At 41.4% G+C, this 27,768-nt stretch overlaps 1 protein-coding gene across 2 annotated transcripts in view; it reads right to left on the bottom strand.

The window, feature by feature from the left end:
* HDGFL1 (HDGF like 1) overlaps nucleotides 1–27,768 on the bottom strand; it is a 740,887-nt gene that overhangs the window by 410,908 nt on the left and 302,211 nt on the right. For both annotated transcript variants that reach the window (XR_014232479.1, XM_082346425.1), the window contains one exon: nucleotides 4,191–4,332. The gene's annotated coding sequence lies outside the window, so the exon portion shown is untranslated. The remainder of the gene's footprint in view (nucleotides 1–4,190; nucleotides 4,333–27,768) is intronic.

Raw genomic sequence — 27,768 nt, forward strand, 5'->3', positions numbered from 1 at the left:
TCCTAACTACATATATAATAAGCAGGAAGCCCACCTAGTGTGGCAGCCAGACGTGTGCTGGAACCTTCTGATAATTGTCAAAGGTCAGGGATTAAAGAGAAAAGATGCCAATTGAGTGCAATAATGTAGGAAAAAATCCTTTGAAATTTTAAAGAATCTGTGAGAACATGCTGATACACTGCTGCCTTCAATAGATTACAAGCCTAACAAGAACTAAATTCAACTCGCACTTTTAAGAAAATATATGAATTGATATGGTGCTCTCATTTCTGTACCTTTCCTTCCATGAAGATTACGAAGATCTTCAGTCCTCCGGTTGTCATCAACCTGATTTTGAATGTAATTGGGATGGGGAGACAGAAACTTCAGGAGTTTAGACCAAAATTACAAAGTCATGACCTACTCAAAAGAAAACCAAGGGTCTACCTAATATGAACTAAATTATGAGATTTTTCTCTCTTTAGATAATATCACCCCTAAGAACTCAGTTTCTACAGTATTATTCCCCTAGAGACACTGGTAAGACAAAAACAGAAATATGGGAAGCCCAGACACAAGTCTCCTGATTGTCCCGAGTAGTAGACGTGTTTATCTAATTTTATAACATAGTCAATGTGACCCTAAACGATTGACCTCACGTCACCTATGATCCATAGCAACTGAAAATTACAACGCTGGCTAACGTGTGCAGCACCCTACCAGGCACGTATCAATACACAGCTCTTTTTTTTTTTAACTTTTTTAAAAATTATTTTATTTATTTATTTAATTTATTTATTTGTTTATGGCTGTGTTGGGTCTTCGTTTCTGTGCGAGGGCTTCCTCCAGTTGCGGCGAGCGGGGGCCACTCTTCATCGCGGTGCGTGGGCCTCTCACTGTCGCGGCCTCTCTTGTTGCGGAGCACAGGCTCCAGACGCGCAGGCTCAGTAATTGTGGCTCACGGGCCCAGTTGCTCCGCGGCACGTGGGATCCTCCCAGACCAGGGCTCGAACCCGTGTCCCCTAGCATTGGCAGGCAGATTCTCAACCACTGCGCCACCAGGGAAGCCCCATAGCTCTTTTTTAAGGGTGTTGAATATCCTATCTCACTTCATGTTCTCTCCGGCAACCATGAGGTAAAGAATCTTATTTCCATTTTATACACGAAGAAACTAAGACTCAGAAAGGTAAGTAACTTGCCCAAATTGACAAAGCTGGCAGTGAAGCTCAAGGTCAAACTCAATCCTTCCCCATCCCAGAGCCTCTAACTGTTCTCTCCTGATCTTCTCCCGCAGAGGCCCATCAAATAGTAAATGCAAGGGTGTTAGGTGAGGACTTCCATGAGCTGCAAAGCCCCTGCCTTGCCTACTGAAGACAGGTATGGGGCAGTGGTTACTCAGCCTCAGCTGGTATGCACCATGGGAGACTAGAGCTCTGGGGAAGCCAGATTTTTTGGCTTCTTTGGCAAGATTAACCAGATTTTTATGTAATTAAAAACAAAAAAAACAAAAACCACTGGCAGCTAGTTCTTTAAACACACACACACACACACACACACACACACACACACACACACACACACACACTCCCTTGTATGGGCAAATAACATATTTGAGGGCTGGATCTGGCTCCATGGGCCACCAATTTATAACATCTGCTGCACCCCACACTGATGCCCATTTATTATATCCATCAGGAAGCCACACAACAATCTAAGTCCAAAAGTTCCAACAGAGCCTTTATGAATTTATACTAGGGTTCTGTACACTCTGCAAATCAAAACTCCCCTTAGAACTACAAATGGTTTCACTGGACTGAAGAGAGGAACAAGCTTTAACAGAAGCATCTATCTCTCTCATGTTCCGTACCTGCAAATGAACAAGAAAATACCATCCCAGCCACTAAGCAGGCAAGCCCAAGAGCAGTGACAGCAGCCCCTGGGTTCAACTAGTCTGTGCTTCGCCAGATCTACAAACCAGTGAAAATTTCAAAAAGCACCTACAAAAAGTAGATCACAAAGGCAAAAAAAGCACCTGCAGGAACCACTCTCCCTATAACCTTTCTTGTCCCTCTTTCCCCTTCAAGTTTGATGATTTGGCAGTTCTGGAACTCTTCCGAGAGGAGTCAAGACTCACTCTGCCAGCCCCAGCTGTTCAAAGCTCAGCCCAATCTGTTCCATACAGTTGGCTGTATTATCACAATAATGTGGCTACAGTTCACCTTCATTTGCTGCGAAGATCATTAACTATCCCTCAGAGAGATACAGCATTAAGGACAGAGTGAGCCTGAGGCATAATAAATGGAGGTCTCTGGGTAACACAGTTCAAAAAAAGGTAAGATGATGCCAGCCAGGCCACCTGACAGTTCCTATAGTCACAGAAAAGGGAAGAAAACAAGGGCAGGAGGGATGGAAAATAAGAGAAAAAGGAAAAGCAAGAACGTGCCTGGCAAACATGTATGTTCATGTGAAGAGAGAATAAAGAGGAAAAAATTTTTCTGAAATAAAGACAGCAGGACATTTAACGTTAAATCACAGTGGAGACATGACTCTACTTGTCTGGCAGCCCAAACATTCTATTACTAGAGGGAGAAGTGAGTTTGGAAGGAGACTGAGAACAGAGCAAATGAATTACCATCCTATATGGGAAGGAGGCCATATCCTGGACAATTTCAGTACTGTAGAAGACGGTGAATTCAGTGAAACCTGTCTTTAAATCGTGTATCTGACCTCCCATTCCTAAAAGTGAATTAGTGTAGAGCGGGCGTGTTTCTTCATTCAGATCACGCATTCAGTTAAAGTTTCATGCGAGCCTCATTTGAATCTTGTTCACCAACCACTAAGCCAGCGCTATGAAAGCACCCAGGGACCAGGGTGTCCCCTTCAAAGGAAGTACGGCATGGTATATGAATACCCAGAAGTTCTTTAATTGATAATGAGAACATAAGAATCAATACTTGTTCTAAGCGAGTTGCAACTGTTGTATTCATCTACACCAAATTCCAGTCAACAATGGACAGACAATTGGTGGTGAGGTAGGAATTTTACTGGCAGACCTTATCTGCTAAAGATGTACTTTCTTTAGAACTACACAGGTAATATCAATATATTTAAAAAGTAAAAACAATAGCTCTACATTCTCCAACTTCAATATTTTCTTTACCTTCTTTGCCTTAGTAAAAATTTATCCCTAGAGCAGTGGGGTTCCCAACCGGGAGCAATTTTGTCCTCCGCGGTACTTTTCCGGTTGCATACTGGGGGAATGGAGTGCTACTGGCAGTTAGTGGGTAGAGGCCAGGGGTGCCACTGAATTCTGCAATACACAGGGGAAAAAACCCTACAATACAGAATTATCCAGCTCAAAATATCAATAGCGTGAACATTAATATCTCTGCCTGAGAGCTGTTTCAGGGATTCAACTCCCCTGTTGGTATTTTATATATATATATATACAGGAGCAGTAGAGCAGGAGTTTCTAAATGACATCTTGCTGGCATTAAAATCCCTCCTCTCCACATAATAGTAACATTTAACATAAATGAAAAGGAAGGCAAGGGGCAGAAATTTAAAACTAATTTAGAATCACAATGGAACCCTGGTAAATCCTGGTATAGCACCGAACTTTGCATAAGCGTCCAACCAGTGACTGCTATTTCTATTTACTTTTTAACATTTTAGTAATGAATTGTCAAATTGAATTCACCTAGAAGGTAGCTTCAAAACATATGGACCCAAACATAGCAAAAAAAAAAAAATGAGATTTATATTTATAAAGAGGAAAAACAGTCTTGGCCACCTCTTGTGGAAACACACATACACACACCCCACCCACAAACACACCCACACCCATACATACCCAAACCAGAAGACTCAAAACCAAACTCAAGACCCAAACCAAAAGCTCCCCTCTTGGCTTGGAACAGAAGAACCTCCCCTGAAGGTGGAAAACAGTTGGGATTTAACCCTTTCCTGAAAGAAGGGAAGCAATCCCCCAATCACACCTGGAAACAAATTCATCGTCTTTGACGTATTCATCTGTCCTCAGCCCAAGAGCTCGGCGGAGTCATCCTAACATTTACAACGCTTGGTAAAAATTAATTCGCTCTGGGGTAATCTGGTGTAAGCTCAGGTCACATCCCCATCTTGCCAAATAAACAGAGCTGCCAAGGATCCTTTCCTGTTGCTTTAGCCCTCAGACTGATGTGACTGCTCACCTGGTCGGATCTTGCTCCCGCCGATCCGCAATCACTTCCCTGGGGTTTGACGTGTGTGTGTGGCTACAGGAAGGTCCGACACGCTCGGGCTCTTTGGCTTTTCTGGATTCCTCCTGGCAGCCACACTTGGATTCCACAGCTCCTGGGAAGGAAAACAAGCAAAAGGGAGGTGTAGTGTTTAACAGGCATAGAGCTATGACTTCCCAGCCCCAGGAGAACGTGTTCTGCCCTGCCAGGATGGGGAAATCGCTTTTGAAGTGGAGCCCGGGCCTCCCCAGTGCAGACCATCCAGGAGCTATTGTTCGGGTGCAGACTTCCACTCGAAATCATAGAGACACAGTGACAAAGGAATTCATTCACTGACTACTGAATGCTCACCACACACAAGGTACTGGGAGCAGGGAAAATGGACTGGGGAAAGGCATGTGTCCTCAGGGTAGGAGAAAATATTCCAAAGGAAATTTTATTTGAACAGACTTCTTTTGCAAAATGTTCCCTCTTATGCGACTAGAATATGAAGTTGATAATTTATGAAGTTGTCCATGTGTACCTTAAAAGAAAAACATGGATCTCGTTTTGTTACCATCCTAGCCACCCCCCGGGTCTAGGCCCCAAAGCTGCTTCTGTAAACCACTGTGGACAGAATCTCTTCTCAAGGTGATAGAGACAACAGCGGGTTATTCGTCTCTGCTTTGAAAAAGGAGAAAAATTAGGGGCAGGGGGACTGGATCATTTCTACTGTAACCAGGTCAATTAAGGAAATTTTACTCGCCAATGCACTGATACCCACTGGAATGCATTTAAAAACTGAAATCCTATCTAGTTCAATCCCAGAAGCAAAACATGAAGACAACAGCAATATTCAGCAATGGACACTGAAAGTATTTTCAAGTCCGGGCAGAATCCAAGATGTTACTAAATCAGCCAATGATGTTATGTTGAACAGAACTCTCATCCTAAAGGTAATTATATTAAACTCCTGAAGATTTCTTTCCTTAAAGTGCTTCCCTTTGATCAAAGGAGATTTGGGTGAGAAGGAAGAATGTGTAGAAGAAGCTAGAAGACCAGGAGGAGGGGAGTAAAAGGCTCCCCCCAAGCCACATCCAAATCCACGATTCAGTGGTTCATTTTGTAAAATGGCAGATCAGTCATGTACTTTTTTTTTATTCATAAAACTAACTCATTATCCAACACTACGTTATTAGATTTATTGAATAAATTATAAAAATTTAAATCACAAAATGAATTATATAACCTAATGTGGGGTTTTACTGCATGCCAAGAATGTATTTGAAGTTTTCTGGAATAAATGCAAAGTTGGTCACATAACACCTCCAAATCATCTTCAAGTTGCCCTGAATCGGAACAGTGTGAACAGAGTATTCAACTGTACGTGTGTGTGTGTGTGTGTACATGCATACATTTATTTATCTTTACCTTACACAATCATGGTTGGGACACCTAGCTAGTTTACTAAGTAAAGTCAGCAGTTGGAATTTTTAAAGTTTCTTAAGTACAGCAGCCAGTGTCAGGGTAATTTTATTTATTTAAGAATATATTTTTTCTGAATAAATATGGTGGATGCTACATTTTTGTGAGTCCTCTTGGAGAATATAAATAAACTATCGATGGGTACCTGTCAATTACAATCCTCCTCTAGTTTGTGGTATTTGTGATTTATGACAGGAAAATCATTCATTTCCCTAGGGATCATGGAGAAGTCTGCTGAATTTTATATAATGTAATTGAAGAGACAGTAAGTCAAAACATAGAAAACATCCTTCATACTTATCTTAGCCATCTGCAAAGTTTCTCATAGGCACAAACTATTTAACATCATGTCAGGCAGTTTTATGAGTTTCCCAGGAATTGCAAGTTTTTTAAACAAGAGCATTTTGCTGTGCCAGTATAAAACCCCAGATCAGCAAGTCTAAGGTACTCAACAGAGGACGTCTCCCCATCGCCAGGCCACGCGTATCTAGGATGGCTCACACACAAAAAAAAAAAGCTGAGAAAAGCACTGATACAGACACTTCTGATGAAAAAGACATTCTAATGGCATAGCAGAAAAATAGAATTTCCTGACAAAAATAGGAAAAAGACATAGAAACAAACGGCAGAAAACCTTACATTCCATTGTGTGATAGAGGCAGCTACTCCCTCAGTAGGATTAAAGCGTGACGTGGCAAACACCTACATCTCATTCAAATCCATCGAGCTAAACAGAAAAAGTTATAAAAAAAAAAAAAAAAAAAAAAAAGGCAGGAAAAGAGAAGCAGCCCAATTTTCCCTAACGAATAAAGACTGGCTGGGGAGGTCCCTGAATCCTGAGTGCAGGTGGCATTTCCTTCACAGGTAAACTGAGCTGGTTACAATGCTCGGTTTTCTAGCCGTGAGATGATTATGGTGATTCCTGTCCTTTCACCGCTCCAGGCTTTTGAGCACTCCAGCCTCCAACACCCACCCTGCCCACCTTCGCCTACCCAGCCCTAACACTGTTCATAGCTTTGGCTCAAATGTCTGCTGATCACCATCCGGGAACTAACAGAACATAGTACTTCTTTGTCTGCATGATGACTGCTGAGTACAGGACAACTTCTCCCACCAGAATCCAAATGCCTTGAGGACAGATTGAGCACTTTATCTTTTATCCCCAGAATCTAGTAGAGGGTCTGGAATACAGCAGGTGTTCAATAAACATCTGCTGAATAAGTACACCAGTGACAAAGAAACATGTAATTATCCCAAAGACTAAAAAAGGCTGGAATAAAAAGAACCTAGTTCACCTATTTCCACCCTCCAGCCATTACAATTAAAAGAATTCTAAAGACAGGATATTTTAAAATAGAACGGAAAATATATTCCCAAACAGAAAAAGATAAATAATCTCATGTAAAATATAACAAGGATAGTGGACATTACAAATTACAGCTGTGAAACTCTAGTCCTTTGAAACCTATGTAGGATTCCCTTTAGTTCTACCCTTTTATCTTTCCCAAGATTTGTTTTTCCATCACTGAGTGGTTCAGGCTTAAGACCAAACTGATGCAGGGACACTTATGAGCAAAGACACAAAATCTCCCCACTCTCTACAAACCTTCAGGATCCCGAGATCCCGCTATAACTCCAGATGGGTACCCAGAGGGCTTTTCCTAACCGTTCCAAACGACTTAATCTTCCCCCATCCTCTAACTACAGCTTGGAGTTACATTTTACAACAACTATGCTAAAAAAATGTACACTACTTATAATTAATGAAAAAATATGATGGTCCTGGAAATAAACAAACATGAAACTATTTCCTATGTCCACTGAGGCCAAGTCAGGGCTCTCAGAGAACCACAGCCACTAACTCATCAGGCCAAAAGGTCGCACTGTAGGGTGGCTACGGAGCCAGAGGGCTTACATTTGAATCCACACTAGCTTTGGGGCCTAGGCAAGTTAGGAATCCTATTGCGCCTCGACCTCTTCACCTATAAATGGAAAAACTAACGGTGCCTACCCCACAGGAGCATTGTGCAGAGCAGAAAAGTTAACATAGATAAAGCAAACAGACACATACATGGCATACAGTAAGCATTCAATAATAGAGCTATTGCTGTACAGTCATCTTCAAATGTTCTTGTCTTTTACACGATTACTGCCATAGAACATTCCAAAAGACAAGAAAATGCACTACCTCAGCAAGTCTCTGCTATACAGTCACTGCCATTTTGAGCATAAGGCACAGACAACAGTATAAAAACCTAATCCTAAAACATTATGGTCCTATAGGGCATGAAACCGTTGAAAGTTTTGAAAGGAAATACAATTATAGTACTGGTTTTACTACAATCCATATGATTACACAAAAAAACCCACTTTTTTTGTTTTTTTAATTTATTTTTGGCTGTGTTGGGTCTTCGTTTCTGTGCGAGGGCTTTCTCTAGTTGCGGCAAGCAGGGGCCACTCTTCATCGCCGTGTGCGGGCCTCTCTTGTTGCGGAGCACAGGCTCCAGACGCGCAGGCTCAGTAGTTGTGGCTCACGGGCCCAGTTGCTCCGCGGCATGTGGGATCTTCCCAGACCAGGGCTCGAACCCGTGTCCCCTGCATTGGCAGGCAGATTCTCAACCACTGCGCCACCAGGGAAGCCCCCTTTTTGAGCTAAATACAACAGAGTGAACAAGGAAAACCCTACGATGCTTACTAGCAATATGTTTTGAGCCAGGTTACTTGCCTCTCTGAGCCTGCTTCCTTATTTGTCCAATGAGATTACTCAGTGTCCCCATCATCTTCACGATAGCTAATGCTTTTGACAGAACCTCAATTCCATATATAAGAGCATCTAACATACAGACGAGCCATGCAGTCGTTACATTTTCATTCCTCCCATTTTCTACCTAAGTCTGTGAACTTGCTGTGAGATTCACAGCAGCTTTCCAAGACTCTTGTTTTTCTCTCTCCCTTCCACATTGGATCAGGTCTGAAAGAGGAAAAAAAATACTAAAAAAAGCAAATCAGTTTTTTGTTCCTGAAAAAAACCCAATCAAACATTCCTGATGAATGAGTTCCCTATTTCCTTGAGCTAAGAATATCTGTTGCCGCAAGTATGTGAGAGGGCCAAAAACAAGGTGAATAGTTACCATAAAACTATTTAAAGAAAGCAGACCATGGAACATGAATTGTTAATATCAAGTTAGTTGTCAACAGAATAAACAGTGACCTCTTTCCCCTGATTTTGGACTTAGCAGACAAAGGGAAACAAAGGTACAAAATGATGCTTATTTTTCACTTTGAAAACAGATGGTGAGCAGTATCTGACAACAGTGAATTGTATATCCTTCTAGATATTTCTGCAGGATTAGATAAGATCAAAAAAATTAAGATATTGAGCATATAAGTAATCCAATAAAAATCAGCTTTTATGTTCTCTCTCCTCCTCATAACTGAGCAACATATAAAAAACTGAAGATTGGATGTACGCTTCAAAACGATTTGTGTATAGCCTTCTTTATTAACTTTTAAATAGCTTATCTGTTCCCCAAATCTATTATTTAAATTATCTTTGTTTGTGACCAAACTGTTCTGATATCAGAAAAAAAGGAAAAGAAGAATGTGCCACCTCAATAGATGACAAGGAAAGGGTGTATTTCCCAAATTCCAAGTATCCTATGTGCATACACTCCAGATACAAATTAGCCAGAATAAGTAGTTCAAGAAATAGATCTAAATTTCTGACCCTACATCATATTTACTTACATGGTATCACAGATGAAAGCAGAAGTCTATTTTTTTTTTTCTTAGGTTTTAGAAGACTAAGATTCAGAGGGGTGACGTAATTTAATGAAGTTCACACAGCTGCTAACTGCAGCAGGAGGATTTGAGCACAGAGTTTTCTAAATCCACCGTTTTCCCCTCCCCGTCAAATTATGCTTCCTCCAAGAATATACATTCACAATGGAGAGCTGTGGCGGCCACTACTGGAAAGGCAGATTGGAGTCAACTCGTGGTGACCACTGAATGTCTGTCTTTTATTCAGCAGGTGTAAGGAGCCACTGAAACCGTTATAGACAGATAAAATGTTTTTTGAAAACAACTGAAACCGTTCTCCCTGTAACAATGCTTTCTGGCCAGATGCTCATCTCTTTGATTACATCATTCAATAAGAGTCTGGGAAACAAGTAACTTTTTCCAACCTTCCAAAGTTTCTAGGATATATCATATTTATCATCATTATCTCTTACATCCAGACCCTCCCTCCAAAGAACACTTTTCTATATTGTGAAAATCCAGTGTCAGCTTTCATGAAATCCACTAAATGCATAAGAAGAAATGAAATAACTGAGAATAGCCAGCAATATTGAAGGAGAAAGACAAAGTTGGAGGACTAACACTACCCAACTTCAACACTTACTATAAAGCTACAGTAATCAAGACAGCACGGTATTGGCAAAAGAAGAGGCAAACAGATCAACGGAACAAAATAGAGAGTCCAGAAATAAACACACAAGGATAGAGTCAACTGACCTTTGACAAAGAGACAAGGTAATACAGCAGAGCAAGGATAGCCTTTTCCATAAATGGTGCTGGAACACCTGGACATGACTTTAAAAAAAAAAAAAACAATCTAGACACAGACCTTACATCCTTCACAAAAATTATCTCAAAATGAATCACAGACGTAAATGTAAAACACTAAACTATACAACTCCTAGAAAATGACGTAGGAGAAAATCTAGATGAACTTGCTTTGACAGTGATTTTTTAGACACAACACCAAAGGCTTAATCCATGAAAAATAATTGACAAGCTGGACTTCATTATAATTAAAAATTTCTCCTCTGCAAAAGACTGTCAAGAGAATGAGAAGAAAAGCCACAGAATGGGAGAAAATATTTGCAAAAGATATATCTCATAAAGGACTCTGTACATCCAAAATACAGAAAGAATTTTTAAAATTCAACAAAAAGAAAACAACCCAATTAAAAAATGAGCCAAAGACCTTAACAGACACCTCAGCAAAGAAGATACACAAATGGCAAATAAGCATGCGATCAGATTATCCTCATCATACGTTGTTAGAGAAATGCAAATTAAAGTAACAATGAGATATCACCACATATCTATATTCTTTTTTTTTTTAATTAATTTATTTATTTTTGACTGTGTCATGTCTTAGTTGCAGCGCACGGGCTTTTCTCTAGTTGTGGTGCACGGGCTCCAGAGTGCATGGGCTCTGTAGTTGCGGCACATGGGCTTAGTTGCCCCACGGCATGTGGGATCTTAGTTCCCCAACCAGGGATTGAACCCACATTCCCTGCATTGGAAGGCAGATTCTTAACCACTGGACCACCAGGGAAGTCCCATCTATATTCTAATGTAGGTATTATTTGGCCATTCTAGGTCAAAATTCAGAACACTGACAATATCAAATGCTGACAAGAATGTGGAGCAACAGAAACTCAACCATTACTGGTGGGACTGCAAAGTGGTAGAGCCACTTTGGAAGACAATTTGGCAGTTGGTTAGAAAACCCAACATTCTCTTAGCATTCACCAATCATGTTCCTTGATATTTACTCAGAGGGGCTAAAAACCTATGTCCACACAAAGAGCTGCACAAAAATATTTAGAGCAACTTTATTCATAATTGTCAAAGCATGGAAGCAACCAAGATGTCTTCAGCAGGAGAATGGATAAAGAAACGGTGGTGCATTCATACAATGGACTAGTATTTAGCATTAAAAAGAAATGAGCTATCAAGCCAGGAAAAGACATGGAGGAAACTTACATGCATCGTACTAAGTGAAATAGCCAATCTGAAAAGGCTACATATAGTATGGTTCCAACTCTGACATTCTGGAAAAGGCAAAACTACGGAGACAGTGAGATTAGTGGTTGCCAGGGTTTGGGAGGATGGGAAAGGGGGGAAGGGAGGAGTTGATGGTGCACAGGGGTTTTATAGGGCAGTGAAAATACTCTGTATCCATCATCCATAATGATGGATCTATGTCATCACGCATAAATGTACCACACCAAGAGTGAAACCTAGTGTAAACTATGAACTTTGGGGTGGTAATGATGTGTCAATGTAGGTACATCAATTTTAAAAAATGTACCACTCTAATGAGAGACGTTAATAATGGGGTAGGCCATGTATGTATGGGCGGCAAGGGGTATATGAGAAATCTCTGTAGCTTCCTCTCAATTTTGTTGTGACTCTAAAGCTGCTCTAAAAAATAGTCTGTTTTTTAAAAGAACCAAAGAAGAACGGAATACAGTCATACTAATAATTTTAATCTTCTTGGAAAAAATGTATCACATTCCTTACCCTCTTTGATTTAGTCAACACAAAATGTATTCATGGACGACCAAGCTCCATAAGATCCTCTACAGAAACAATTTCAGGTGGAGGACAATAATGACAAGTGAGGGTGAGAGATAAATGGGTAAAAAAACACTTTCTGCTTCCTCAATACAAGCATTCATTTAAAGGGAATACTTGTATACAGAGGCTGAAAATTGAAACAGCTTTTAAAAAGTACTCACTGACTGTGAGCCCTGGTTATGACATAGCACTAAGTGCTATCCCTTGACAAGGGTAAAGTACATAACTCCGGCTTATACCAATTTGGAATGTAAAAAGATAACCTAGAACAGCACCATCAGAAGATATGAATGCCTAGCTAGCAATTCAGATCAGACAAAAAGTCAAAGAAAAAGCTCCCACACGATGTTATATATAAGCTAATATAAAAATGATTTACTTAAGAGATAGTGTTTATGTTGGAAAGGTACACAAGGTTATGCATAGCTTTGATTCAGTTGGTTCAATACCAGTGCAGAGCTTATGCCTTAAACTGCTCCATGAACAGTTCATCAGGAGCCAACTACAATCCTACAATATGTATATTTTAAACCAAGAACAAGGACAGTCTGGCTCATTATTCCTACATCTTTCTGCGGAACAGGCTTTCATATAACGCTTTCTACGTGAACACATCCACCGTCCAACTACAGTCTTGTTGGCTTTCCTAAGCACCTACATCTTTTTTCTACATTTCTTCTGAAAAGAATCCATAAACTATCAAAAGTTTATGTTAAAGAGAAGCATCTGAACACTGGCTAAGGTTGAGACTCAGTCTTTAGAGGCCAATTAAAATTCTGTTTTCAGAATGACCTGACGATCCCATTTTTAAGGAGTGATTCCAAAAGCAAAACATACCTAGTCTTAAACTCAGCTTAGCAGATTTTTTAGTTACATAGTCTCTTTTCCAAAGACCCAATAAAAGGCATGACACCAAGTCATCTTCACCTCACTTTCTTTGCTTGCTTTTATGAGATAACTGCCCTTGACCACTCTCTCCCACTGGGTGGGACAGATTAGTCAGACTTGTAGAAAACTAAATTTTATCTCTAATGTGCTTTGAATGTTGAACATGTTAATAGAAATGGCTGATCTTGAATAACATGCGATATTATTTAGATAATATAAAGTACAAACATTGTTATCTTTAAGAAAACGACTAAACTATAATCGGAAGTATTCGACTTAAAAACAATCATAATGCTGAGAGAAGTCTTAATGATAATTCAGACTACAATCTTATTTCATAAATTCAAATATGATATAACTTCATACTTGGATATGAGGTTCATAAAAGTCAAGTTAAAGTTACTCCATCACCTTTACAATTCTAGTTAGTGGGAAAACCAAGACTAGACCTCCAATCTTGACTCCTGACTATTTCTTTTCATTATGTCACTGGAATAAATTTTTATACTATGTCTACCATTTTCAATCAGACCACCAATTCACTCCTTTCTCATGGCTGGATGTTGATAACTGGTATTCGGAATTTACCAGGGGCCCTAGTATCACAGAGTATGTGCTTGGGGCTACACCAGGGACACTCCCTAGGAGAGTGGAGAGCTCTGGCTGTTTCAAGGCAGCGTGGGCCTGCAGGGAGCTGCCTCATGTACCTCATCCACAACACAGACACTGAAAAGCCGACTCTTCCACACTGGTTTGAACCAAGAGCAGTTGAAAGAGAAACAAGATGTTCAGCCCACTCTTCAATGAAGAGAAGGCACACAAAAAGAGGCAACACTGCTAGGAAAGAGTTACGCCTGCTAGATTAGAATAAGTCAAGAATGACAGAAGGCAGAGATAAACTTTCTTTACCCAAGAGCCAGGTAAAAACTAGGTAGACCAGAAACTTGAAGCAGAGATGTCGCTAAAGTCCTGAGCTCTCAGGCTAAAGGAAACAGCCATTGTTCCATTTCTTTCCCCAGAGTTCTTAATTTTGTTCCCTAGGCTATTGATGTAAAAGAGGCCAATAATGGGAAGAAAGAAATTCCCAGCTCCCACAACTTATGAAGATCGAAACGGGTGATATAGGATTCCCAGAAAGGATAAAGAAAAGCTCACTTATTCAGCCTCCCAGCTCAGCAGAACTAGGTAAATATCCCCAGCTGACCACCATGGATGGGGAAGAGTGAACAAGAAGGATATGGATATTGCTTTTATTGATTGTTTCCTTACCAATAGCAGCTCTTAGGCCTGGGGCAGTTACAGCTGATGAAGGTTACACAATGAAGATTGTTGGTTTACAGGCCACTCTTGATAATTCAGGGTGAATGATACAAAACATTGAACTCAGGCTACTGGCTGTGTGAGCCTCCTCCTCACCTCTATCAAGTAAAGCAAAGGGAGGTATAAAGAGTGTCCAACAGATTACAAACTGTCACATAGATCATATCTTGTCTAATAGAACCACTACAAAAAGCAAGCATTGTAAACATCTCCACTTGACAAATGAGGAAAGGAAAACTCAGAGAAGTCACAAATTTCCCAGAGCTTACTAGGTAATTGGAAGAGGCTGGTTTCTAATTCAGAGTTCCTGACTCCAACGGCCCTAAACCATGGGCACTCACCGAAGATAACTTCTCTCTCCCTCTTCCATCCTTTGCTTACATTTAAAGAGCTAAGCAGTAGAGAGGTTTTTGAAGGTTGGGTTTTCAGAGAATTTATAGATTTCAGTTCTCTGTGTTCTTTCTGCCCCCATATTATTATTGATAATGTAAAGCTGGCTTTATATTATCTCTTGGGTCTTTGGAGGAAAAAATAATCTAATTTATTATATTTAATGGGCATAACGTACATTTGGGCAGGATGGCGGGAGTTGAAGGCTAATAGTTTCATCTATCTCTGTTCTAGAATCAAGAGGGCCAAATCTCCAGTGGAAAAGCCAATCCTGCCTTCCAATCAAATAAATGAAGTCGTCTATGACCTTTACACAAGGGATACAAAAAGAATGTACACAAGATCACTTCATAGATGCTGGAGAAAAGACACTACCTGTTCATTGAAAGCTAATGATTTTGGTTCCACCTAGACTTTGGGGAAACCAATGAAAATCTTTTTGAAAGTAGGGTTGGGAATCCAAAAGAGCAATATTCTTTCTCCTCCCTCAAAAAAACCATCTTCCAATAATTAGGATTTGAGAAGAATGGTGTAGCTTTCTAAATTTTGTGGCACTGTGAACATGCGATAATTAGCATTCACTGTTAGACTTATAAAGTGATCCCTTTGCTATGTTATTCAGAAGTCTTGGCTCCTTACTTTCAGATTAAAATGAAGACTAAAAAGGACTGAACTTCACCCATGTCTGAATGTCTGTGGGCTGTTTTCCCCACAACCAACACCCTTGCCTAAACTCCCAACTTTTAAACTGCTAAAAACATGGAAACATTAATAATGACCCTTCTTCATCAAACCTCAACTTCCCCTCCCACTTGCACTTTTGACCAATTTACTCACTTCAAAGCAAGCAACAGCATCCTGTTCAGTTACTCAGTAGGACCTCTGTATCTTCACCCAACGCCTTCAACCAAAAGAAAACCAAAAGCCGCAAAAAACCTTCGCCATCTCCACACTTCTCCTAGTCCACTGGCGGCACTTATGTAACCTCTATTTTTTATTTTTTTGCTTTTTTTTTTTTTCAGTTGCCATGGGAAAGACTGTTTTTGGGCAGCTCCATCTGCAAGAGGTAATTACTGGCCTTCCAAACACACACACACACACACACACACACACACACACACCCTGCAATGCTGCAAAGAAAAACTATACACAATTAAAGAATTTTTCAAGGAGACCAAGCAAATATTAACCAAACATTTTACTGCTTTGCTGTTGGCACAAAATAACAAGGGCAGCTGTTTATTACCAACTATACTATACATTTTCTGCTGAAGTATTAATAACAGCAATTAATATTTGCTCACAATTTAATAGTTGTCAGGCACTCTGGACTAAGTACTTTTACATGGATCATCTTACCATGACGAAGCGCCATAAATATAAATGTATAATTCTGATTTTTACGGAAAATGAGGTTACGAGAGGTTGAGTAAGTCACACAGGGCTAATCAGTAGTGGAGTCAGGATTCAAACCCAGAGCCCACGATCTTGCACTCTGGCCACGCCTCCCAGTGCCTGACCGCAGCCTGTGGTATAAGCACAGCTGGCTTCTGGGCTGGTCTACTGCCAGGCTGAAGAGACTCAAACTATCACTCGACCCATCTAGTAAGACTGAGAAAAATACAAAATATTTTTGGTCCCAAGATGCATGTGATCATAGGCCACAGGAATAACAAGGACCCTCTTTTTTTGTTCCAGTACAAAATAAATATGCCATGTGTGAGATTCAAATAGTGTGGCCTTTTCCATTTTCTTAATCAGTTTCCATTTCCTAGAGTTAACTCCTTAACACTTCTTATACTTCTTATCAATGAAAACAGTACCTGCTAATGCACACTATAAAGCCACCTTTGAGTTTTAGGAGACTTATGACTACAGCCTAATGAGAAGAGCAATTGTTCTGCTGTCATCTATTTGATTTTTTTCCCTGGGAGAAAAAATATTTATACTTTGGCCTCTTCTTTAATTTAGGTAATTATTTAGATTGTTGTGATCCTTACACCGTGGATCTGATTCCTAAGGGTGGAAGGATTATACAATTCCCAAAGAAATCTCTCTTAAAATATGATTAAAAGAGATTAAGTGGTGTCAGAAGCAGAGTCAGACTAGGCTGGCAACGTTAATTGTTCCATCTTTCAACACATCAACATATACCAGAGGAGTCTTTGGAAGGGCCAGACTCATTCCTGTCTCCCCACCCCCCCAAAGTCCTCTCTACCCTCCCTGACTCCACGGACCACGGAGGAATCCGGACAATGTGGGGCCCCGAGGCCTCCCCCACGCCACCAGCTAAGCACGCCCCGCAGTCACAATGCTGCCCGAACGTTTGGTAAGACTCTGGCTCTCGTCCCTTGGCCTCATCTGACCCTGTCCTTCTGCCATATCACTCATCTCCTGGAAAGGAACATATTTCCAAGCCTCTTCCACATCAGCAGTAGGAAAGGAATTTCATGTCCCTGAGTGTTAAGTGACCTGGGTAGGGAAAGAAAAAAAAAAAAAAAGTCCAGCCTGGCTTCCTTAGGAAGGAGATGAGATGGAGGGGTAGGGAATTACAATGATATACTTTCACTTTGCCGAATTCCCACCTCCCTCTTTTTTGGCCTTAGGCAACAGCAGAACAGAAAGCCAAGAGGAGGTGGGCGGCTAATGGAAACAGCTCCCCCTCTTCCCCTGCATTTCCTGCCTGGACATACATCGCCACCGCCCGTCCCCACACAGGGCGCTGGGGAGGCGCACGGGCTTGCCTGGCTGCCGGAGCCCCGCCACCCACACCGGGCACCTCCCTACGTCCCGGAGGCGCTTGGGCCTGGAGGGCGGTCAGGCTGGATGCGAGGAAGCCCATCCGATGACGGCGACCTTGCCATTAGCAATCAGAGGTCTTGGGGTCGCTTCCCAGAGGTGAGCAGAGGGGTGTCTGGACACAGAAAAGACATCAACATGCTTTCTTCCTTCCCTCCTCCCAGCACCATAGTTTTAACCTCCTCCTAGGTGTCGGTAGCCCAAAGAAGTGAGGGGACCCGCCTGGCCAGGGGCCAGTCTCCCCTAAGGAAGAGAGCGACGAGTCTCCGTGTGGGAATGAAAGGCAGGCCCCGGAGAGCAGTGAGGCTGTGGTACTGAAACCCCAGCTCACAGACCCGTGGCCAGAGCAGAGCCTGTAATTAAAGGTAAACTTGCCAGCAGCTCTCTTAACACATGAGGCAAAAAGTTAATGTCTGATGGACGGGGCACTCCAGCTCAGTGCCCTCCCCATGGAGACTAGTTCAAAGGAATGAGGTGTAGTGGTGGCAGGACAACCCAAGTCAGTGCAGGGAGCCCCTCTGCTGGGGCACTCTAAGCACATCACACCGCCCTCATTAGTGCTTTATTCACGTGTCTTGCCCACTAGGCAGAGCTGAGGGCTGACCTTTTCTGGCCTTCAGGTCCTTGACTAAATATGTTAGGTCTGCACTGTCTAATAAGGTGGCCACTGAACACATGTGGCTCTTGAGCACTTAAACTGTGGCCAATCCAAATTGAGAAGTGCTGCATATTTAAAATGCACAGCAGATTATAAACACTTAGCATGAGAAATAGCGTAGATCTCAATTTTTTTATATTCATTGCATGTTGAAATGATAATAGTTTGGATATATCAGGTTAAATAAACTATTGTTAAAATTAATTCCACTCATTTTTCTTTTTTTAACATGGCTACTAGAAAATTTTAAATCACATTATAAACTTATATTGATAGAAATATATTTGCATTATATGTCTAGCATGTCCAGCACGGTTCTGGATATACCATTAATGCTGCTGAATGAATGAAAGAATGTTGGCATAAGATTAGTATCAGTATTTTTAAATCAACATAGAAAAAGTCAATAGAAATGGTTAAAAAGTAGTGAGGCATAGTTGTTTTTTGAAATAACTTTTGTATCTGGAGCTACATTTCATTCTGAGTCACTTGCTGGGAGAAAATGCTTACTAATCACTCAGGACTCCGAAAGGATGAGAGGGCGACAGACTGTCGGCCAGGCCACACCACCAAGGCCAAACAACCCTCGGTCCTATGGTGGGGACTCAGCAGAGCCAAAGACCAAGCACACACACTGTAAGAAATCGCCAGACGAAAATAAAACCACCAATCTGGGAACCCCACAGTTTTCCAAGCTTCTCTTCATCCTACACATAACTCTTCTCTCAGTCCAACTGTTTGCTTTTAATATACTCTTTTAGAGTGTTTTAAGAAAATTCACTGCAAATCAAAACCACTGTGAGATATCACCCACACCATCAGGATGGCCACTATAAAAATAATAATAAAATAAAAAGTGTTGGTGAGGATGTGGAAGAAATTGGAACCCTTGTGCACTGTTGGTGGGAATGTAAACTGGCACAGCCACCATGGAGAACAGCATGGAGGAGCCTCAGAAATTAAAACTAAAACTACTATCTGATCCAGCAATTCCATTTCCAGGTACATATCCAAAAGAAATGAAAGCAGGGTCTCAATTAGATACTTGCACACCCATGGTCATTGCACCATTCATTACAAAGCCAAGAGGTGGAGGAGAACCCGAATGTCCATTCAACAGATGAATGGATAAACAAAATGTGGTGTATACATACACTGGAAAATTATTCAACCTCAAAAAAAGGAAGACCTTCCATATGCTACAAAGTGAGTGAATCCAGAGGATAGTGTTAAGTGAAACAAGCCAGTCCCAAAAGGACAGATATTATGTCATTCCACTTATGAGTTATCTAAAGTAGTCAAACCCATGGAAACAGAAAGTAGAATGGTGAGTGCCTGGAGGGAGGGGAGACTGCAGAGTTGTTCAATTGGTACAGAGTTTCAGTTTTGCAAGATGAAAAAGTTCAGTTCTGTTACATAACAATGTAAATATACTTAACTGAACTGTACACTTAAAAAATGGTTAAGATGGTAAATTTTTTTTTTTTTTTTAGAAATTTGGATTGTAGTCTGGGTGCTGTCACTAGTTTGGGGACATCAGGGAAGCCATTTAGTCTCACTGAGCTTCACCTTTTTTTTTTTTTATAGATTTATTTATTTTTGGCTGTGTTGGGTCTTTGTTTCTGTGCAAGGGCTTTCTCTAGTTGTGGCAAGCGGGGGCCACTCTTCATCGCGGTGCGCGGGCCTCTCACTGTCGCGGCCTCTCTTGTTGTGGAGCACAGGCTCCAGACGCGCAGGCTCAGTAGTTGTGGCACACGGGCCTAGTTGCTCCGCGGCATGTGGGATCTTCCCAGACCAGGGCTCGAACCCATGTCCCCTGCATCGGCAGGCAGACTTTCAACCACTGTGCCACCAGGGAAGCCCCTAAGATGGTAAATTTTATGTTTTCTTTTAACTACCATGAAAAAAGAAAAAATGCATAGCATGATCAATTTAACTGCTACTGAAGAGTCCACAATGGAGACCCTGATCCAGTATAACATCTCACCATCTTTTACTATAATAAAAGAAGAAAATGTGCTCAGATATTTGTACACCCATGTTTATAGCACTATTATTCACAATAGTCAAGAGGTGGTAACAAACCAAATGTCCAGTGACAGATGGATAAACAAAATGTGGTATATCCATACAATGGAATATTATTCAGCCTTAAAAAGGAATGAAATTTTAACATAGGCTACAACATGAATGAACCCTGAAGACATTATGCTAAGTGAAATATGCCAGCCACAAAAGGGCAAATACTGCATGATTCCACGAATATGAAGCATCCAGTGTAGTCAGATTCATAGAAACAGAAAGTAGAAAGGTGGTTGCCAGGGGGGTGGGGGGAAGGGGTAGGGAATTACTGTTTAATAGATAGAGTCTCAGTTTGGGAAAATGAAAAAGTTCTGGAGATGGATGGTGGTGATGGTTGTACAAAAGCGTGAAAGTACTTAATGCCACTGAACTGTTTACTTCAAAAATGGTTAAAATGATATATTTGATGTTTTACCAAAATTTAAAAAAAAAAAAAAAGAAAATGTGACAAGAGGAAAGGTAAGACGGTGAGAAGCCAGAGGAAGAGCAGAACGACCCCTGCGTCATCTGAATGGGAATTCACACGTCTCCCCTTGACAGACTTGAAATGCTGACGGAGCATCGCTGCTTCTAAACCAGATGGCCTCTGTGACACCATTCTGTCTTCCAATTAACGTGCATCCTTTTCATTTTGCCACTTGAACTTTCAAATGAGACTCAAAAAACAGACCAAGTGTACACAAACAAATGAGAGAAAGAGGGAGTGCACACTCTATTTTTGGTAAGAACGATCTATTTCTTTTAACCCACAGTTCATATTCTTAGCCCACATCTATCCTCACCTATGCCAAAGTCAGTAACAACAAATATTAGCAATACTGATGGCAAAATATACTTTCAGATGCTATAAATGATATTTCTAAAATGATCTAGCAAGGTAATAACAATAGATATTATGTAGCAGACATGTCACAAAGTACTTTAAACGTTATAACATTTTTTAAAGGAATTCCATTCATTCATTCATTCATTCATTCATTTATGGCTCTGTTGGGTCTTCGTTTCTGTGCAAGGGCTTTCCCTAGTTGCGGCAAGCGGGGGCCACTCTTCATCGCGGTGCGCGGGCCTCTCACTATCGCGGCCTCTCTTATTGCGGAGCACAGGCTCCAGACGCACAGGCTCAGTAGTTGTGGCTCACGGGCTCAGTTGCTCCGCGGTATGTGGGATCTTCCCAGACCAGGGCTCGAACCCGTGTCCCCTGCATCGGCAGGCAGATTCTCAACCACAGCGCCACCAGGGAAGCCCCCAAACGTTATAACATTTTTGACAGCAACCTTATATTATTAACATTTCACAGATGAGGAAACTCAGATTAACAGAAGCATTTGTCCAAGCACATGGGAGTAGAGATTTTCCACTCAAGTCAGTTGCTCCACACTAGAGCCCCTGATTGCTGACGGTGAGGGCACACTTTATAAACGAAGGCCACCCAAATCAGAGGACCACTAACAAATTAGAGAAACAAAAAAGTCAGGGAGGGTAGGGCTGAGCAGGCACTGGCCAGCCGACTCCACTGCCAAGACGTGCGTGACACCTGACTGCACCACACAGAAGGTCAGAAACCTAACATCTTAGGAGGGCTGGTTACCATGTCAATTTGAAAGTCTTTTTTAAAATTTCTGATCGGCCTCAAACAGGAATCAACAGAATATGACTCAACCTGTGGAAGAAGGTTAATAATCTGCTCTCGTACAGCGTCATCCTAAATTACATATTTAAGGAGCTCTAAGAGAGGGGGGAAAATCAGAGGGAAAACAAAACAGACTCCAGCAAGTGTGCTGACCCTTCACTAACGATAATTTCCTCAAAGTTACTTGTGCTTTCTAAAACATTTCACTTTATATAAAGTTAAGCCATGGTATAAGCAGCGTCATCAGAGGACCTGATTCTTAATACACAGCTGTCATTAATGGTTTGCCTAAACCCAGATCACGATCCAAATGTGTACACCATGAAGCTCAGACTGAACAAGCTGGTGAAAATGGGACAGAAAACCCACGAAGGAGCAAAAGCTTCCTGAATCCTTTCTACTTGTTTCTTCTCTCACCAGAAATCCAGAAAATCACTTTCAGACGCATCCTAGGATCAAAGCCTTTCTTTCCATGAGAAGCTTAAAACTACACAGGCTTTTCCATTTGTTCTCCTCCTCCCTTCACAGATACTATTTTCTGAAACTCCCAAACTCCTGCCCCTGACAACAAAGCTTTCTCACATACACACCACACCCCTGAAACCCCACCATCTCTCTGTCTCCATTTTTAAGTGTCTGAAAAACACAAGAAGGGGAAACAAAGGGCAAATGCCAGTCTGTGACCTCTGTCTGGACTCAGCCAAGCATGATGTGTGAATCAGGTGTGTGGAATGGAAGTTTCCATGGCAACGAGATGGCAAGGCAGGCGGGAGAGTCGCACACTCTTTCTACCACGATAATAGAAACAGTGAGGCCATCGGAGGGACCGTGAAGGGGCACACGGCAAGCCCAGAGTTCTTCAGGGACCCTAAGAACCTAAGTACTCAGTGGCTCCTTCTCCCACCCCCCACCAGCAACTTGGGATAATCGATCATCTCTTTCTTGGGGGGAAAAAGGAAGGGAAAAATTAACCAAGTAGTCTCTCAAGGTTGTTGCTCATGAGAAAAATGTAGAAAGAAATACAAAAGTGTTTTCTTTACGTAAAAAAAGCAGCTGCATTAGTCAAAAAGTTCAGCTACATTGACCAACTGGACCCACCCCCCCCCGGCTCCTTAGCTGCCTGAAAATGTGACAGAAGCACATTTTCATCAAGCTTCTTTGCTTTACCTTGCAAAGCGCTCTTGTGAACCCGGTCCATGATGAAAAGCTCCTGAGCTACATTTTGTATTTTATGGATTTTAAGGTTTTATTTGCTGTAGATAGAGAACGTTATTCTCAACTTTCAGGAAACAGCTTGCTTTTTTAGACCCATAACTTGGAGACAAAGAGAAAAGTATACAATTTTAATGAAATCAAAGTTGGCCCTTGGTTACCGATCTGGGAAAAGGTGCTCTGAATGCCAGGTCTATGCGGACATTACGGTTTTTAAGCTGTTTTCCTGACGTGAGACTCACGGATGTTAACAAGAACCGGAACAAGGCTTTGTGCATCTGGATCCCAATCACAGAAGACAGCAAACTCCGCTCTCTGTCTTGGTTGGCTGTGCTGGGGAAGAGCCCTTTCTGTTCCTCCAGATCCCTACTCCAGAGCCTGAAACAGAGAGGATCACCACGTGTGACTGCTGCTAATGGCTCTCCTTCAGCAGACCATCCTTCCCACTGCATCCGGGGAGACTTTCTAAACCGCAAACTTGACCATGTTACCCAGGCTCCAAAACTGTCAAATGCTGCCTCACTGCACTCGGAGAAATTCAAATCCCTAAACCATGGTTTCCAAAACCGCACATGACCTCGCCTCTGCCTACCTCTTCAGTTTCACCCGCCACCATTCTCCGATTTACACTCCACATCCCAGGCGAATTCAACTATTTTAACTCTCCAAATTCACCATTACCCTCTCTCCCCTTCGGCCCTTTATGCTACTGATTCCTACAAAGAACACTCCTTTTCCCAAAATTTCAGTCCAGGCATCACTTCCTCCAGGAAGCCTTCGTCCCTGCAGTGATTTCAGCCTTAAACATCCTTCTAGGTGTAGCCACAGCATCACCACGAGACCGACGACTACCTTCGTATCTCTGACCCCACCCAACTCACAGAGGGAACAAGATGTGCACCTTGTTCACCCTTAACGTGAGGCCCAGCACATGGGAGGTGGTCAGTCAAGATTTACCCAGAAGCTTATAGTTACCAAGGGGGGAGGGGGGGGAGGGATAAATCAGGAGATTGGGATTGATACTACGATATCATAGTACTACTGATACTATATATAAAATAGGTAACTAATGAGAACTTACTGTATAGCACAGGGAACTCTACTCAATACTCTGTGGTGACCTAAATGGGAATGAAGTCTAAAAAAGACAGGATATATGTACACACATAACTGATTCACTTTGCTGTACAGCGGAAACTAACACAACATTGTAAAGCAACTATACTCCAGTAAAAATGAATTAAAAAAAAAAATGAACAACTAACTTGGATCTAGCTAAGATGGAGAACTACTCTGAGATAAGCCAGATAATAAATGCCTTGGGATCTTTAGAAAAAAAAAAAGGCACTTTCTAGCGATTAGGCTTGTTCATCAGCGGAACAGCCTTCCTTTTGGGGTGGTAAGTTCCTTGCCACTGGAGTGATTCAAGCTGAGGCTCTCAAGGATACTGTAGATGAAGCCTCAGAATGTACCACCTAGAACTGTAAGCTCTTTGAAGACAGGTCTATGTCTCCCTCGGTTTTGGAACTGGTGTCTCCCAGTGCCTGGCACATAGCATGTCCTCAGTAAAAGCTCGGCAGGTAAATGGACGGATGGATGAATGAAGTGGAAGAGAAGCTGAGCTGATGACCTCCCAAAGCCCCTGTAACTCTGAGATTCAGAGTTTCATATTAAGTCAGTGCCCCAAAGGGGACCAAAATAAAGCGTCTCACCAAAAACACAGATTTACCAAGAATCAGTGAATGAGTGAGTGAACACGTGAACGAATAGAGTGGGCCTAAATGGCAGGTGTGGCATGACTGACCACAGAGAGCCCTGACCACATCGGGGCCTGAGCCTCACAGGCCAGGTCTAAGGCTTACTGGTTTCATGGCTTCAGGAGAGCTACTTAATCTCAGTGACCTCCAGGTTCCTATTTTTAAATTAGTGTAAGAACACCAACCCAAAATTATTATAAGCATCAAATGTGACAATGTTTGGGAAATTACTCGTGAAAACTTTAATAAGTCTATATATGATGGCATTTCCAGTAGGAGGGTTAATAAGAGAAGAAAGGAGTACCAGCAGCAGGGAGGAATCTAAAGAAAAAACACCATGTAACAGGCCTAGCAAGGGGCTTCAGATCAGATATTCGCGGTCAACTTCCACACATAAGCAGAGACTGACTTCTTGGTAAGAGATAATTATGCCCCCCTCTTGCCCATTTTAAGCCTAGATGCCCTTATTATCCTCAATTTCCCACTAATACACCATGTTCACTTCCACCAAATATTACCAGCACCACTACCACCACCAGTTCTTGAAACTCTGTTTATTCTTGTTCCCATTGGTAAATACCCTCTCTTTCCCCATGCCCCATGTAAATGTTATGCATCCTTCAACATCCATAAATAAATCTCACCCACAGTAATAATGCCTTTCTTGAGTAAACTAGCTCCCATCCGTCTCTCTCCTCCTGATCTCCTTCTGGTGCATTAAGGGCCCATATTTCACTACTCAGTGCTTTATCTCTAAATTCTTCACCTGTATATTCCTGGTCCCCTAGAATGTGGGGAGGACCTCACACCTCAGAGAAGCCAGCAAGGGTTATAAAACATGGTGCGGGGTTTGGTGGCGTCAGAGAAGGTGGGCAGTAAGACGTGTATTAAGAGAAAGTAAGACAGACTAGTCTGCCAAGAAAACAAAAATATACAGTGAGAATTGATATGAGAAAATCAGCTAATCAATTTCTGAAGACTCAAAGATACTGTGGCAGCTGAACAAGACACATTATGAAGAGGGCACAGGATAATGTTTCAGAGACAGGGTTGTGGGCGGGGGGCAAGTAAGGAACACTGTTTCCGAAATGAATACATCAAGTGATTCTTTATCACTGAAGGAGGAAACCCGTAGTAAGAAAAGGAAAAGCAAAAGGACATGGAGACCAGACAGAAAAAGAACCACACGAGTGATCGAACACGAACATTTTACTGAGTACTCAGTTCTCCAGGATGTGGGAACTGTTCTAGGTATGTGTTTGGAGCACACAGGGTGGCGAGGGGTGCCTAAAGAACTAAGCAGCATCTGTGCTTGCAAGGCCTGGCAGTCCACATAGGGTGACAGAACACACACATTGACGATTTAACTGAAGATATAAATTAGCTTATGAAAAGTGCAAAATGAGCCCCGTAGACAGATTGAGGACAGATCACTGCATGCTGTAGTCAGGGGGAAACTTGCTCAAAGAGAAACTGCTATCTTAAAAGATAAAAGAAGGGCCTGGGATACCATGTCAAGTGATGGAAACCTGCACAGAGATGGAAGTGAAATTTGCAAGATATGTGGGTGGGAACAATAGAGAAATCTGGCTAAAGCAAGACTTGGTTGGGAGAGTGGCAGGGCATGGATTTGGAAAAGGAGGCTGAAGAAGTAGAAAGACAGATTACACAGAAAAGAAAAACTTGAAGGAAATTTAGGTAGTGCAAGAGAAAAGAAAGAAGGATCAAAACTAAAGAAGAAAACTAAAGGAAAGAAAGAAAAGTGATGTTACAAAGCATTCATCACCAGGTAAGAGTTAAATTTTGAATGTCTGAATGGGAATTAAATGTAACAAATAAGATATTTTTCCTGATTAGAGATGTCTTTTTAAAAAAAAAGGTCAGTATTGGTTGAAGTGCAGCAAAATGCGCAATCTGAAAGATTAGTGTTGGGAGGATACAACTTCCTTGGGAAGCAGTTTAGCAATATGTGCAGAGGTCCTTTAAAAGACACAGTAGTTCCCATACAGAATGCTAACTTGATAAAATAATCAGGAATATGGAAAAAAACCATTCATGCCCAAAGATGCCCCTTACAGCATTGCTTGCCTAACACAATAAACCACCACCAACAGAATTAGCACAGCAGAAAACCCATAGAGAGACTGTGAAATTGTGATACAGTCGCATCAAGAATTACAACTTGATGGGAGATTGGGATTGACATATATGCACTACTATGTACAAAACAGATAACTAATGAGAACCTACTGTATAGCACAGGAAACTCTACTCAATGCTCTGTGGTGACCTAAATGGGAAGGAAATCCAAAGAAGAGGGGATATATGTATACATATAGCTGATTCACTTTGCTGTACAGCAGGAACTAACACCATCATAAAGCAACTATACTCCAATAAAAATTAATTTAAAAAAAGAATTACAACTCGACCATTAAATACCGTGTTTATTTTATTGTTACACGAAGTTCAAAATGTGTATACTTGACCCCACTTATATAAAAATGTATAGAGAGATAAGCATATAGAAATACTAAAAGGCGATATATCCAAATTCTCTCTAGGTTATAAAACTACAGGTTATTTTTATTTTCTTTCAGAGGTCTTTCCATATTTTCCAATTTTTCTACAATAAGCATAGATTACTATGTAATTCAAAGTTATATTTAGTTATTGAAAAACAAAATAAACATTTTAATTAGAGAGAACTGTCCACGGAAAAGTAAAAATAGTCCCCACTCTGAGCTGCCTAGTGACAGAGCCCTAATTTCCAGACAAGAGCACATTTCCCTTCTAAACCTGTGACTATGCATGACCGTAAAGACAAGGTATAGGATTGTTCCCCTCACATTTTACTGTCAACAAGACATGACTTTTAGAAGTCCTTTCATCAATGCTTTTTCCTAAGAAGGTATTTATAAGAGTAAATATCAACTTTATATTGGATCCTGATTTTTCCAGAAAGCCTAAGTTCCA

The sequence above is a fragment of the Balaenoptera borealis genome (assembly GCF_965194805.1).
Source record: "Balaenoptera borealis genome assembly, chromosome: 12".
Lineage (NCBI taxonomy): Eukaryota > Metazoa > Chordata > Mammalia > Artiodactyla > Balaenopteridae > Balaenoptera > Balaenoptera borealis.